Source organism: Nerophis lumbriciformis, linkage group LG01, assembly GCF_033978685.3.
Source record: "Nerophis lumbriciformis linkage group LG01, RoL_Nlum_v2.1, whole genome shotgun sequence".
NCBI classification, from domain to species: Eukaryota; Metazoa; Chordata; class Actinopteri; order Syngnathiformes; family Syngnathidae; genus Nerophis; species Nerophis lumbriciformis.
Window position 1 is genome coordinate 2,429,187 of NC_084548.2, and position 13,314 is coordinate 2,442,500.

Consider the following 13,314-nt stretch of genomic DNA (forward strand, 5'->3'; position numbering starts at 1 on the left):
TATTAATATAACTAATATAGACACGTACATCATGTGTTGCCTTCATTATAACACTCTTATAAGACGTTTAAAGTAATTTTGATAGTAGGCTAATATAGCTAATATAGACACTTACATCATGTGTTGCCTTCATTATAACACTTATAAAAGACTTTTAAAGTCATTTTAATAGTAGGCTAATAAAACTGATATAGACACTTACATCATGTGTTGTCTTCATTATAACACTTATATAAGACTTTGAAAGTAATTTTGATAGTAGGCTAATATAACTAATATAGACACTTACATCATGTGTTTCCTTCATTATAACACTTATATAAGACTTTTAAAGTCATTTTGATAGTAGGCTAATATAACTAATACAGACACTTCCATCATGTGTTGCCTTCATTATAACACTTATATAAGACTTTTAATATTTTGCGGCTCCAGACAGATGTCATTTGTTTGTATATTTGGTCCAATATGGCTTTTTCAACATTTTGGGATGCCGAGCCCTGAGTTAGCAGGCAGCAATGCTGACCTCTATCGGCGACATGGAGTAGTGCCTTTGCTTGCGTGCTGTTACACCATTACGCAGCCAGAGGGCGCACCTCTCTCTCTCTCTCTCTCTCTCTCTCTCTCTCCCCCCCCCCCCTCCATGATGGGAGTGTGCGTGCAACATCTCCCTCTCATTCATGCCGTCAGAGCCGCGGCGGAGAGCTGAGCCTGCTGGACCTGTGCTGGTTCTTCTCCTGCATCTTCTCCCTCAGCCTGGAATGTACAAATCATTATTTGAAGATTGAAGATCTGGTTTTTTTTTTGGGTCTGCGTGCCAAGCAAGGACTTGTGCGAGCAGTAAGTACACAACTTTTCTCTTCTTTGGCGAGGTGTGGATGCGCAAATTCCTCTTCCCGGTCCTCACATGTCCGGATTGTGCGAATGGACCGACACGCTCATTTGGTCTTCTGGGCTCTCACCTACGCGGGCGGTCCATTGCGTGCTTATTCTGGCCAAAACATTACGTACACCTGAACGCCCCACGGCCAGACTGTGTTCATCCATCCATCCATTTGCTACCGCTTGTCTTATCAATAATGTGGCGCTTTGCACAGCTGTCCCTAATGTTTGGACCCTGATCGTGCGGCGTGGCTGAAGTGGACAAACTATTAGGAACAGCCTTCATTTTGCATATACCGGTATGTTTTATTGAGTGTCTGGAAAAAGTGTTGAATGTTTTAGTCTGGTATATATATATATTTTTTAGGACATTTCTTATGGTCGTTAAATTCTACATAAATGTGGTCTGTGAATATAAAAATACTACAATTAAACAAGATAGTTCAATATATTTTTATTTGAATAATTTAATAATTATATATATATATATAATTAATTTCATGCTTTATATATATTTTATGAATATTTGAATGTGTCTTTGTGTCTTGTGGAACATACAATAGTGCTATGTGTTTATTATTATTGTGCTGGTGTGCCTATTATTTTATATATTATAATGGTTATTATTATTGTGCCTATTATTTTATGTATTATAATGGTTATTTTTAGTGTGCTGGTGTGCCTATTATTTTATATATTATAATGGTTATTATTAGTGTGCCTATTATTTTATGTATTATAATGGTTATTTTTAGTGTGCTGGTGTGCCTATTATTTTATATATTATAATGGTTATTATTAGTATGCTGGTGTGCCTATTATTTTATATATTATAATGGTTATTATTATTGTGCCTATTATTTTATGTATTATAATGGTTATTTTTAGTGTGCTGGTGTGCCTATTATTTTATATATTATAATGGTTATTATTAGTGTGCCTATTATTTCATATATTATAATAGTTATTATTAGTGTGCTGGTGTGCCTATTATTTTAAATATTATAATGGTTATTTTTATTGTGCCTATTATTTTATGTATTATAATGATTATTACTATTGTGCCTATTATTTTATGTATTATAATGGTTATTATTAGTGTGCTGGTGTGCCTATTATTTTATATACTATAATGGTTATTATTATTGTGCCTATTATTTTATGTACTATAATGGTTATTATTAGTGTGCTGGTGTGCCTATTATTTTATATACTATAATGGTTATTATTAGTGTGCTGGTGTGCTCATTTTATATATTATAATGGTTATTATTAGTGTGATGGTGTGCCTATTATTTTAAATATTATAATGGTTATTATTATTGTGCCTATTATTTTATATATTATAATGGTTATTATTAGTGTGATGGTGTGCCTATTATTTTAAATATTATAATGGTTATTATTATTGTGCCTATTATTTTATGTATTATAATGGTTATTATTAGTGTGCTGGTGTGCCTATTATTTTATATACTATAATGGTTATTATTATTGTGCCTATTATTTTATATATTATAATGGTTATTATTATTGTGCCTATTATTTTATGTATTATAATGGTTATTATTAGTGTGCTGGTGTGCCTACTATTTTATATATTATAATAGTTATTATTATTGTGCCTATTATTTTATATATTATAATGGTTATTTTTAGTGTGCTGGTGTGCCTATTTTATATATTATAATGGTTATTATTAGTGTGCCTATTATTTTATATATTATAATGGTTATTATTAGTGTGCTGGTGTGCCTATTATTTTATATATTATAATAGTTATTTTTATTGTGCCTATTATTTTATGTATTATAATGGTTATTATTAGTGTGCTGGTGTGCCTATTATTTTATATATTATAATAGTTATTATTATTGTGCCTATTATTTTATATATTATAATGGTTATTATTAGTGTGCTGGTGTGCCTATTATTTTATATATTATAATAGTTATTGTTATTGTGCCTATTATTTTATGTATTATAATGGTTATTATTAGTGTGCTGGTGTGCCTATTATTTTATATATTATAATGGTTATTATTATTGTGCCTATTATTTTATATATTATAATAGTTATTATTAGTGTGCTGGTGTGCCTATTATTTTATATATTATAATGGTTATTTTTAGTGTGCTGGTGTCCCTATTATTTTATATATTATAATGGTTATTATTATTGTGCCTATTATTTTATGTATTATAATGGTTATTATTAGTGTGCTGGTGTGCCTATTATTTTATATATGATAATGGTTATTATTATTGTGCTTATTATTTTATATATTATAATGGTTATCATTAGTGTGCTAGTGTGCCTATTATTTTATACATTATAATGGTTATTATTATTGTGCCTATTATTTTATGTATTATAATGGTTATTATTAGAGTGCTGGTGTGCCTATTATTTTAAATATTATAATGGTTATTATTATTGTGCCTATTATTTTATGTATTATAATGGTTATCATTAGTGTGCTGGTGTGCGTATTATTTTATATATTATAATGGTTATTATTAGTGTGCCTATTATTTTATATATTATAATAGTTATTATTAGTGTGCTGGTGTGCCTATTATTTTATATATTATAATGGTTATTATTGTTGTGCCTATTATTTTATATATTAAAATGGTTATTATTAGTGTGCTGGTGTGCCTATTATTTTATATATTATAATGGTTATTATTATTGTGCCTATTATTTTATATAGTATAATAGTTATTATTAGTGTGCTGGTGTGCCTATTATTTTAAATATTATAATGGTTATTATTATTGTGCTTATTATTTTATGTATTATAATGGTAAATTATTAGTGTGCTGGTGTGCCTATTATTTTATATATTATAATAGTTATTATTATTGTGCCTATTATTTTATATATTATAATGGTTATTATTAGTGTGCTGGTGTGCCTATTATTTTAAATATTATAATGCTTATTATTATTGTGCCTATTATTTTATGTATTATAATAGTTATTATTAGTGTGCTGGTGTGCCTATTATTTTAAATATTATAATGCTTATTATTATTGTGCCTATTATTTTATGTATTATAATGCTTATTATTAGTGTGCTGGTGTGCCTATTATTTTATATACTATAATGGTTATTATTATTGTGCCTATTATTTTATATATTATAATGGTTATTATTAATGTGATGGTGTGCCTATTATTGCACTTAGGTGACAGTTTGTCACCTTTTGGAACGTGTGTGTGTAGAACATCTGTAAGAAACACTGTTGGGGTGGTAATGTAGGACACACACACACACACACACACACGCACACACACACACGCACACACACACACACACACACACACACGTATACGTTGACATGCCAAGTAGTGTTGCATAGTGACATCATGACTGTGATACTTTCCTCTTCTACTCCAAAGTGAGTCAGACGCTGCTGCTGCTGTCTGCTTCTGGCTGCCTTTAACCTAATTACCTAATTTATTCCGGGAGTCTTTATTATAAATTAATTTGTTCCTTTCTAGTGGTTGTATAGTCGCTCCGTACGTTTCGGTGTCCTCGGAGTTCAGTCTAGGTAAAAGACGGGACGCAGTCTGCCGTCCCTAATCACACAACCAGGTATGGTGCAGAAATATTAATTAAATAAACTAGATGAGGCAATTCAATCAATCAATCAATCAATGTTTATTTATATAGCCCTAAATCACAAGTGTCTCAAAGGGCTGCACAAGCCACAACGACATCCTCGGTACAGAGCCCACATAAGTGCGAATGCTCCAATGCTGAAGTTGACGTGAAATGCTGACAGAATGTAGTATGAATGTAAGAATAGTTTGAATGTTGGCATGGTTTGTATGTTGAAGAGTTTGAATTTCCAGGAAAAACGGAATTTGGCTTGGAACTTGGGAAAGTGTTAGTTTGAATGTCCAGGATGAGTGGAATGTGTTAATGTTGGAATGGTTTGAACAGGTTGAAAAAGGTGGGAATTGTGCAACTTGGAAAAGTGACCCATTTATTTCAATAGGAACTTCCTGGAAATTTGGGAATTTGGGGAAAAGCGGGATTTTTTGGAAAATGATTAGGAGCATGAATGGGCTGAATTGGTTGGTTTTGGAATTGTTTAAATCGGGCAGGAAATGTTGAAGTAGTAAATGGTATTAGGGAATTTTGGGAAAATAGGGGAATTTTTTTGAACTTGGAAACAGGGTAGTTTGAATTTCCAGAATCGTAGAATGTGTTGAAAGTGGAATGGTTTGAACGGGTTGAAGAATGTGGGAATTGTGAAAGTTTGAAAAATGGCCAATTCATTTTGAATGTGGAAAATGCACAAAAAGAAAATTAATTATGGGAAATCCGGGAATTTTTATTAGAATTGTTAAAGTGAAGCACACAATTCCTGAACAGGCTGAATATTTTGAAGTTGGAACTGTTTGAATCAGATGCAAAATGTGGGAGTTGTGGAACTTTGATGAATGTCCCATTGATTTCAATGGGAATTTCCCAACAATTTCGGGAAAAACTGGAATTCTTTTGAAAAATGATTAATACAAACTTGAATGGTCTGAATGAGTTGAAATGGTTGGTGTTGGAACTTTTCAAATCGGTCGAGAAATGTTGAAGTAGTGACACGTTGAATCGAGAAATGGTATTACGGAATTCCTGGAATTTCGGAAAAAACAAGAATTTTTCCAGTTCGAAAAACAACTTAGTTTTTTGTCCCAATTAAGAGGAATGACTTGACGGTGGAACGGTTGAAGTGGTAGTCTCCACAAAAAAGGGTGGAAATAGGGGTTTGGAAAATCAGGAATTCTGGAAAATCCTGGAATTTTTTTGGACTTGGAAAAATGATAGTTTGAATGTCCAGGATGAGTGGAATGTGTTAATGTTGGAATGGTTTGAACAGGTTGAAAAAGGTGGGAGATGTGCAACTAGGAAAGTGCTCCATTCATTTCAATAGGAACTTCCTGGAAATTTGGGAATTTGGGGAAAAATGGGATTTTTGGAAAATGATTAGGAGCATGAATGAGCTGAATTGGTTGGTGTTGGAATTGTTTAAATCGGGCAGGAAATGTTGAAGTAGTAAATGGTATTAGGGAACTTTGGGAAAATAGGGAATTTTTTTGAACTTGGAAACAGGGTAGTTTGAATTTCCAGAATAGTGGAATGTGCCGAAGGTGGAATGGTTTGAACGGGTTGAAGAATGTGGGAATTGTGAAAGTTTGAAAAATGGCCAATTCATTTCGAAAGTGGAAAATGCACAAAAAAAAAAGGAATTGTGGGAAATTCGGGAATTTCTTTTAGAATTGTTAAAGTGAAGCACACAATTCCTGAACAGGCTGAATATTTTGAAGTTTGAACAGTTTGAATCAGATGCAAAATGTGGGCGTTGTGGAACTTTGATGAATGTTCCATTGATTTCTATGGAAATTTCCCAACCATTTCGAGAAAAGCTGGAATTTTTTGGAAAATGGTAAATACAAACTTGAATGGTTTGAATGAGTTGAAATGGTTGGTGTTGGAACTTTTCAAATCGGTCGAGAAATGTTGAAGTAGTAACATGTTGAATTGAGAAATGGTATTATGGAATTCCTGGAATTTCGGAAAAACCAAGAATTTTTCCAGTTCAAAAAACAACTTAGTTTTTTGTCCCAATTAAGAGGAATGACTTGACGGTGGAACGGTTGAACTGGTAGTCTCCAGAAAAAAGGGTGGAAATAGGGGTTTGGAAAATCAGGAATTCTGGAAAATCCTGGAATTTTTTTGGACTTGGAAAAATGATAGTTTGAATGTCCAGGATGAGTGGAATGTGTTAATGTTGGAATGGTTTGAACAGGTTGAAAAAGGTGGGAATTGTGCAACTTGGAAAAGCGTCCCATTTATTTCAATAGGAACTTCCTGGAAATTTGGGAATTTGGGGAAAAGCGGGATTTTTCTGAAAATGATTAGGAGCATGAATGTCCTAAATGAGCTGAATTGGTTGGTGTTGGAATTGTTTAAATCGGGCAGGAAATGTTGAAGTAGTAAATGGTATTAGGGAATTTGGGGAAAATAGGGAATTTTTTTGAACTTGGAAACAGGGTAGTTTGAATTTCCAGAGTGGTGGAATGTGTCGAAGGTGGAATGGTTTGAACGGGTTGAAAAATGTAGAAATTTTGAAAGTTTGAAAAATGGCCAATTCATTTTGAATGTGGAAAATGCACAAAAAGAAAATAAATTATGGGAAATCCGGGAATTTCTTTTAGAATTGTTAAAGTGAAGCATGCAATTTCTGAACAGGCTGAACATTTTGAAGTTGGAACAATTTGAATCGGATGCAAAATGTGGGAGTTGTGGAACTTTGAAGAATCTCCCATTGATTTCAATGGGAATTTCCCAAAAATTTCGGGAAAAACTGGAATTTTTTTGAAAATGATTAATACAAACTTGAATGGTCTAAATGAGTTGAAATGGTTGGTGTTGGAACTTTTCAAATCGGTCAAGAAATGTTGAAGTAGTGACACGTTGAATCGAGAAATGGTATTCCGGAATTCCTGGAATTTCGGAAAAACCAAGAATTTTTCCAGTTCAAAAAACATCTTCGTTTTTTGTCCCAATTAAGAGGAATGACTTGACGGTGGAACGGTTGAAGTGGTAGTCTCCAGAAAAAAAGGGTGGAAATAGGGGTTTGGAAAATCAGGAATTCTGGAAAATCCTGGAATTTTTTTGGACTTGGAAAAATGATAGTTTGAATGTCCAGGATGAGTGGAATGTGTTAATGTTGGAATGGTTTGAACAGGTTGAAAAAGGTGGGAATTGTGCAACTTGGAAAAGTGCCCCATTCATTTCAATAGGAACTTCCTGGAAATTTGGGAATTTGGGGAAAAGCGGGATTTTTTGGAAAATGATTAGGAGCATGAATGTCCTAAATAAGCTAAATTGGTTGGTTTTGGAATTGTTTAAATCGGGCAGGAAATGTTGAAGTAGTAAATGGTATTAGGGAATTTTGGGAAAATAGGGAATTTTTTTTAACTTGGAAACAGGGTAGTTTGAATTTCCAGAATAGTGGAATGTGTTGAAAGTGGAATGGTTTGAACGGGTTGAAGAATGTGGGAATTGTGAAAGTTTGAAAAATGGCCACTTCATTTTGAATGTGGAAAATGCACAAAAAGAAAATGAATTATGGGAAATCCGGGAATTTTTATTAGAATTGTTAAAGTGAAGCACACAATTCCTGAACAGGCTGAATATTTTGAAGTTGGAACTGTTTGAATCAGATGCAAAATGTGGGAGTTGTGGAACTTTGATGAATGTTCCATTGATTTCAATGGGAATTTCCCAAAAATTTCGGGAAAAACTGGAATTTTTAAAAAAATGATTAATACAAACTTGAATGGTCTGAATGAGTTGAAATGGTTGGTGTTGGAACTTTTCAAATCGGTCGAGAAATGTTGAAGTAGTGACACGTTGAATCGAGAAATGGTATTACGGAATTCCTGGAAATTCGAAAAAACCAAGAATTTTTCCAGTTCAAAAAACAACTTAGTTTTTTGTCCCAATTAAGAGGAATGACTTGACGGTGGAACGGTTGAAGTGGTAGTCTCCAGAAAAAAGGGTGGAAATCGGGGTTTGGAAAATCAGGAATTCTGGAAAATCCTGGAATTTTTTTGGACTTGAAAAAATTATAGTTTGAATGTCCAGGATGAGTGGAATGTGTTAATGTTAGAATGGTTTGAACAGGTTGAAAAAGGTGGGAATTGTGCAACTTGGAAAAATGTCCCATTCATTTCAAGGAACTTCCTGGAAATTTGGGAATTTGGGGAAAAGCGGGATTTTTTGGAAAATGATTAGGAGCATGAATGGGCTGAATTGGTTGGTGTTGGAATTGCTTAAATTGGTCAGGAAATGTTTAAGTAGCAAATGGTATTAGGGAATTTCAGGAAAATCTGGAATTTTTTTTTAACTTGGAAACTGGGTAGTTTGAATTTCCAGAATGGTGGAATGTGTCAAAGGTGGAATGGTTTGAACGGGTTGAAGAATGTGGGAATTGTGAAAGTTTGAAAAATGGCCAATTCATTTTGAATGTGGAAAATGCACAAAAAGAAAAGGAATTATGGGAAATCCGGGAATTTCTTTTAGAATTGTTAAAGTGAAGCATACAATTCCTGAACAGGCTGAACATTTTGAAGTTGGAACAATTTGAATTGGATGCAAAATGTGGGAGTTGTGGAACTTTGAAGAATGTCCCATTGATTTCAATGGGAATTTCCCAAAAATTTCGGGAAATGCTGGAATTTTTTTTGAAAATGATTGATGCAAACTTGAATGGTCTGAATGAGTTGAATTGGTTGGTGTTGGAACTTTTCAAATTGGTCGAGAAATGTTGAAGTAGTGACACGTTGAATCGAGAAATGGTATGACGGAATTCCTGGAATTTCGGAAAAACCAAGAATTTTTCCAGTTCAAAAAACAACTTCGTTTTTTGTCCCAATTAAGAGGAATGACTTGACGGTGGAACGGTTGAAGTGGTAGTCTCCAGAAAAAAGGGTGTAAATAGGGCTTTGGAAAATCAGGAATTCTGGAAAATCCTTGGAATTTTTTTGGACTTGGAAAAATGATAGTTTGAATGTCCAGGATGAGTGGAATGTGTTAATGTTGGAATGGTTTGAACAGGTTGAAAAAGGTGGGAATTGTGCAACTTGGAAAAGTGCCCCATTCATTTCAATAGGAACTTCCTGGAAATTTGGGAATTTGGGGAAAAGCGGGATTTTTTGGAAAATGATTAGGAGCATGAATGTCCTAAATGAGCTGAATTGGTTGGTGTTGGAATTGTTTAAATCGGGCAGGAAATGTTGAAGTAGTAAATGGTATTAGGGAATTTGGGGAAAATAGGGAATTTTTTTGAACTTGGAAACAGGGTAGTTTGAATTTCCAGAATGGTGGAATGTGCCAAAGGTGGAATGGTTTCAACGGGTTGAAGAATGTGGGAATTGTGAAAGTTTGAAAAATGGCCAATTCATTTTGAATGTGGAAAATGGACAAAAAGAAAATGAATTATGGGAAATCCGGGAATTTCTTTTAGAATTGTTAAAGTGAAGCACACAATTCCTGAACAGGCTGAATATTTTGAAGATGGAACAGTTTGAATCAGATGCAAAATGTGGGAGTTGTGGAACTTTGATGAATGTCCCATTGATTTCAATGGGAATTTCCCAAAAATTTCGGGAAAAGCTGGAATTTTTTTGAAAATGGTAAATACAAACTTGAATGGTTTGAATGAGTTGAAATGGTTGGTGTTGGAACTTTTCAAATCGGCCGAGAACTGTTGAAGTAGTAACATGTTGAATTGAGAAATGGTATTATGGAATTCCTGGAATTTCGGAAAAATCAGGATTTTTTCCAGTTCAAAAAACAACTTCGTTTTTTCTCCCAATTAAGAGGAATGACTTGACGGTGGAACGGTTGAAGTGGTAGTCTCCAGAAAAAAGGGTGGAAATAGGGGTTTGGAAAATCAGGAATTCTGGAAAATCCTGGAATTTTTTGGGACTTGGAAAAATGATAGTTTGAATGTCCAGAATGAGTGGAATGTGTTAATGTTAGAATGGTTTGAACAGGTTGAAAAAGGTGGGAATTGTGCAACTTGGAAAAATGTCCCATTCATTTCAATAGGAACTTCCTGGAAATTTGGGAATTTGGGGAAAAGCGGGATTTTTTCGAAAATGATTAGGAGCATGAATGAGCTGAATTGGTTGGTGTTGGAATTGTTTAAATCGGGCAGGAAATGTTGAAGTAGTAAATGGTATTAGGGAATTTTGGGAAAATAGGGGAATTTTTTTGAACTTGGAAACAGGGTAGTTTGAATTTCCAGAATCGTAGAATGTGTTGAAAGTGGAATGGTTTGAACGGGTTGAAGAATGTGGGAATTGTGAAAGTTTGAAAAATGGCCAATTCATTTCGAAAGTGGAAAATGCACAAAGAGAAAAGGAATTATGGGAAATCCAGGAATTTTTTTGGACTTGGAAAAATGATAGTTTGAATGTCCAGGATGAGTGGAATGTGTTAATGTTGGAATGGTTTGAACAGGTTGAAAAATGTTTGGAATTGTGCAACTTGGAATTTTTTTAATTTATTTATGTTTATTATCTTTTTATTTTTTAATACACTGTAGCACTTTGAGGTTGTTTTCTCAATGTAAAGTGCTTTTACAAATAAAATATATGTATTATTATTATTATTATTATCAATAAACTTCTCAATCAATCAATCAAGTGGCGGAAGTATATAAGTAGGCAAGATTATTTTATAAATACCCTATATTGCCAAAAGTATTTGGCCACTTGCCTTGATTCACATATGAACCAATAGGGTTCAATATGATGTGGGTCAACTCTTCTGGGAAGGCTGTCCACAAGGTTGCGGATTGTGTTTATAGTAATTTTTTTACCATTCTTCCATAAGTGCATTGGTGAGGTCACACACTGATGTTGGTGGAGAAGGCCTGGCTCTCAGTCTCCGTTCTAATTCATCCCAAAAGTGTTTTATCGGGTTCAGGTCAGGACTCTGTGCAGGCCAGTCAAGTTCATCCACACCAGACTCTGTCATCCATGTCTTTATGGACCTTGCTTTGTTGGAAGAGGAAGGGGCCCGCTCCAAATTGGAATTGTCCAAAAATGTTTTGGTATCCTGGAGCATTCAAAGTTCCTTTCACTAGAACAGGGGTCGGCAACCTTTGACAGTCAAAGAGCCATTTTGACCAGTTTCGCAAATTATAGAAAACAATGGGAGCCGCAATTTTTTTTTGAAATTTTAAATGAAATAACACTGTATACAAAGTTTTCTTTTTGCTTACTATAACACTCTTACTAATAATGCGCCACACTGTGAACCCACACCAAACAAGAATGACAAACACATTTCGGGAGAACATCTGCACAGTAACACAACATAAACACAACAGGACAAATACCCAGAATCCCATGCAGCCCTAACTCTTCCGGGATGGGGTGGGGGGCGTGGTTGAGATATATATATATAAGAAATACTTGACTTTCAGTGAATGATATATATATATATATATATATATATATATATATATATATATATATATATATATTAGTGATGGGTTGATGAGGCGTCATGAAGCGTTTCGACACATTGCAAAACTGTATTGATACTGTGTCGATACTGTGTCACTAAATACTGACATCTGCTGGACATTAAAAATCCCTACAGGCAACCTATGGACCGACTCAACTGACACTGATTTGATGCCCTAGTACAGGGGTCACCAACCTTTTTGAAACCAAAAACTACTTCTTGGGTACTGATTAATGCGAAGGGCTACCAGTTTGATACACACTTAAATAAATAAATATATTGTCATTTGTAAGTTACACGTAAGTGTGATTTAAACAAGAATAGCTAAATAAATAAATGTATATATATAAAAAAATGGGTATTTCTGTCTGTCATTCCGTCGTACATTTTTTTTTCCTTTTACGGAAGGTTTTTTGTAGAGAATAAATGATGAAAAAAACACTTAATTGAGCGGTTTAAAAGAGGAGAAAACACCAAAAAAATTAAAATAAAATTTTGAAACATAGTTTATCTTCAATTTCGACTCTTTAAAATTCAAAATTCAACCGACAAAAAGAAGAGAAAAACTAGCTAATTTGAATCTTTTTGAAAAAAATAAAAAAAAAAATTTATGGAACATCATTAGTAATTTTTCCTGATTAAGATATATTTTAGAATTTTGATGACATGTTTTAAATTGGTTAAAATCCAATCTGCACTTTGTTAGAATATTTAACAAATTGGACCAAGCTATATTTCTAACAAAGACAAATCAGTATTTCTTCTAGATTTTCCAGATTTTTTTTTTTTAAAAGAAATTCAAAATAATTTGAAATAAGATTTAAATTTGATTCTACAGATTTTCTAGATTTGCCAGAATAATTTTTTTGAATTTTAATCATAGTAAGTTTGAAGAAATATTTCACAAATATTCTTCGTTGAAAAACCAGAAGCTAAAATATCTATTATTCTTTAAATAATAAATTTTTTTTTTTCTTGAACATTGATTTAAATTGTCAGGAAAGAAGAGGAAGAAATTTAAAAGGTAAAAAGGTATATTTGTTTAAAAATCCTAAAATCATTTTTAAGGTTGTATTTTTTCTCTAAAATTGTATTTCTAAAAGTAATAAGAAGCAAAGTAAAAAAATAAATGAATTTATTTAAACAAGTGAAGACCCATCCATCCATCCATTTTCTACCGCTTATTCCAAGTGAAGACCAAGTCTTTAAAATATTTTCTTGGATTTTCAAATTCTATTTGAGTTTTGTCTCTTTTAGAATTAAAAATGTGGAGCAAAGCGAGACCAGCTTGCTAGTAAATAAATACAATTTAAAAAAATAGAGGCAGCTCACTGGTAAGTGCTGCTCTTTGAGCTATTTTTAGAACAGGCCA

At 33.0% G+C, this 13,314-nt stretch overlaps 1 protein-coding gene across 2 annotated transcripts in view; it reads left to right on the forward strand.

Moving 5' to 3' along the window:
- Positions 1-711: 711 nt before the first annotated feature.
- The window catches only part of LOC133615286 (plexin-A1-like), an 811,576-nt gene continuing 798,973 nt past the window's right edge, over positions 712-13,314 (forward strand). For both annotated transcript variants that reach the window (XM_061973784.2, XM_061973792.2), the window contains exon 1: positions 712-840. The gene's annotated coding sequence lies outside the window, so the exon portion shown is untranslated. The remainder of the gene's footprint in view (positions 841-13,314) is intronic.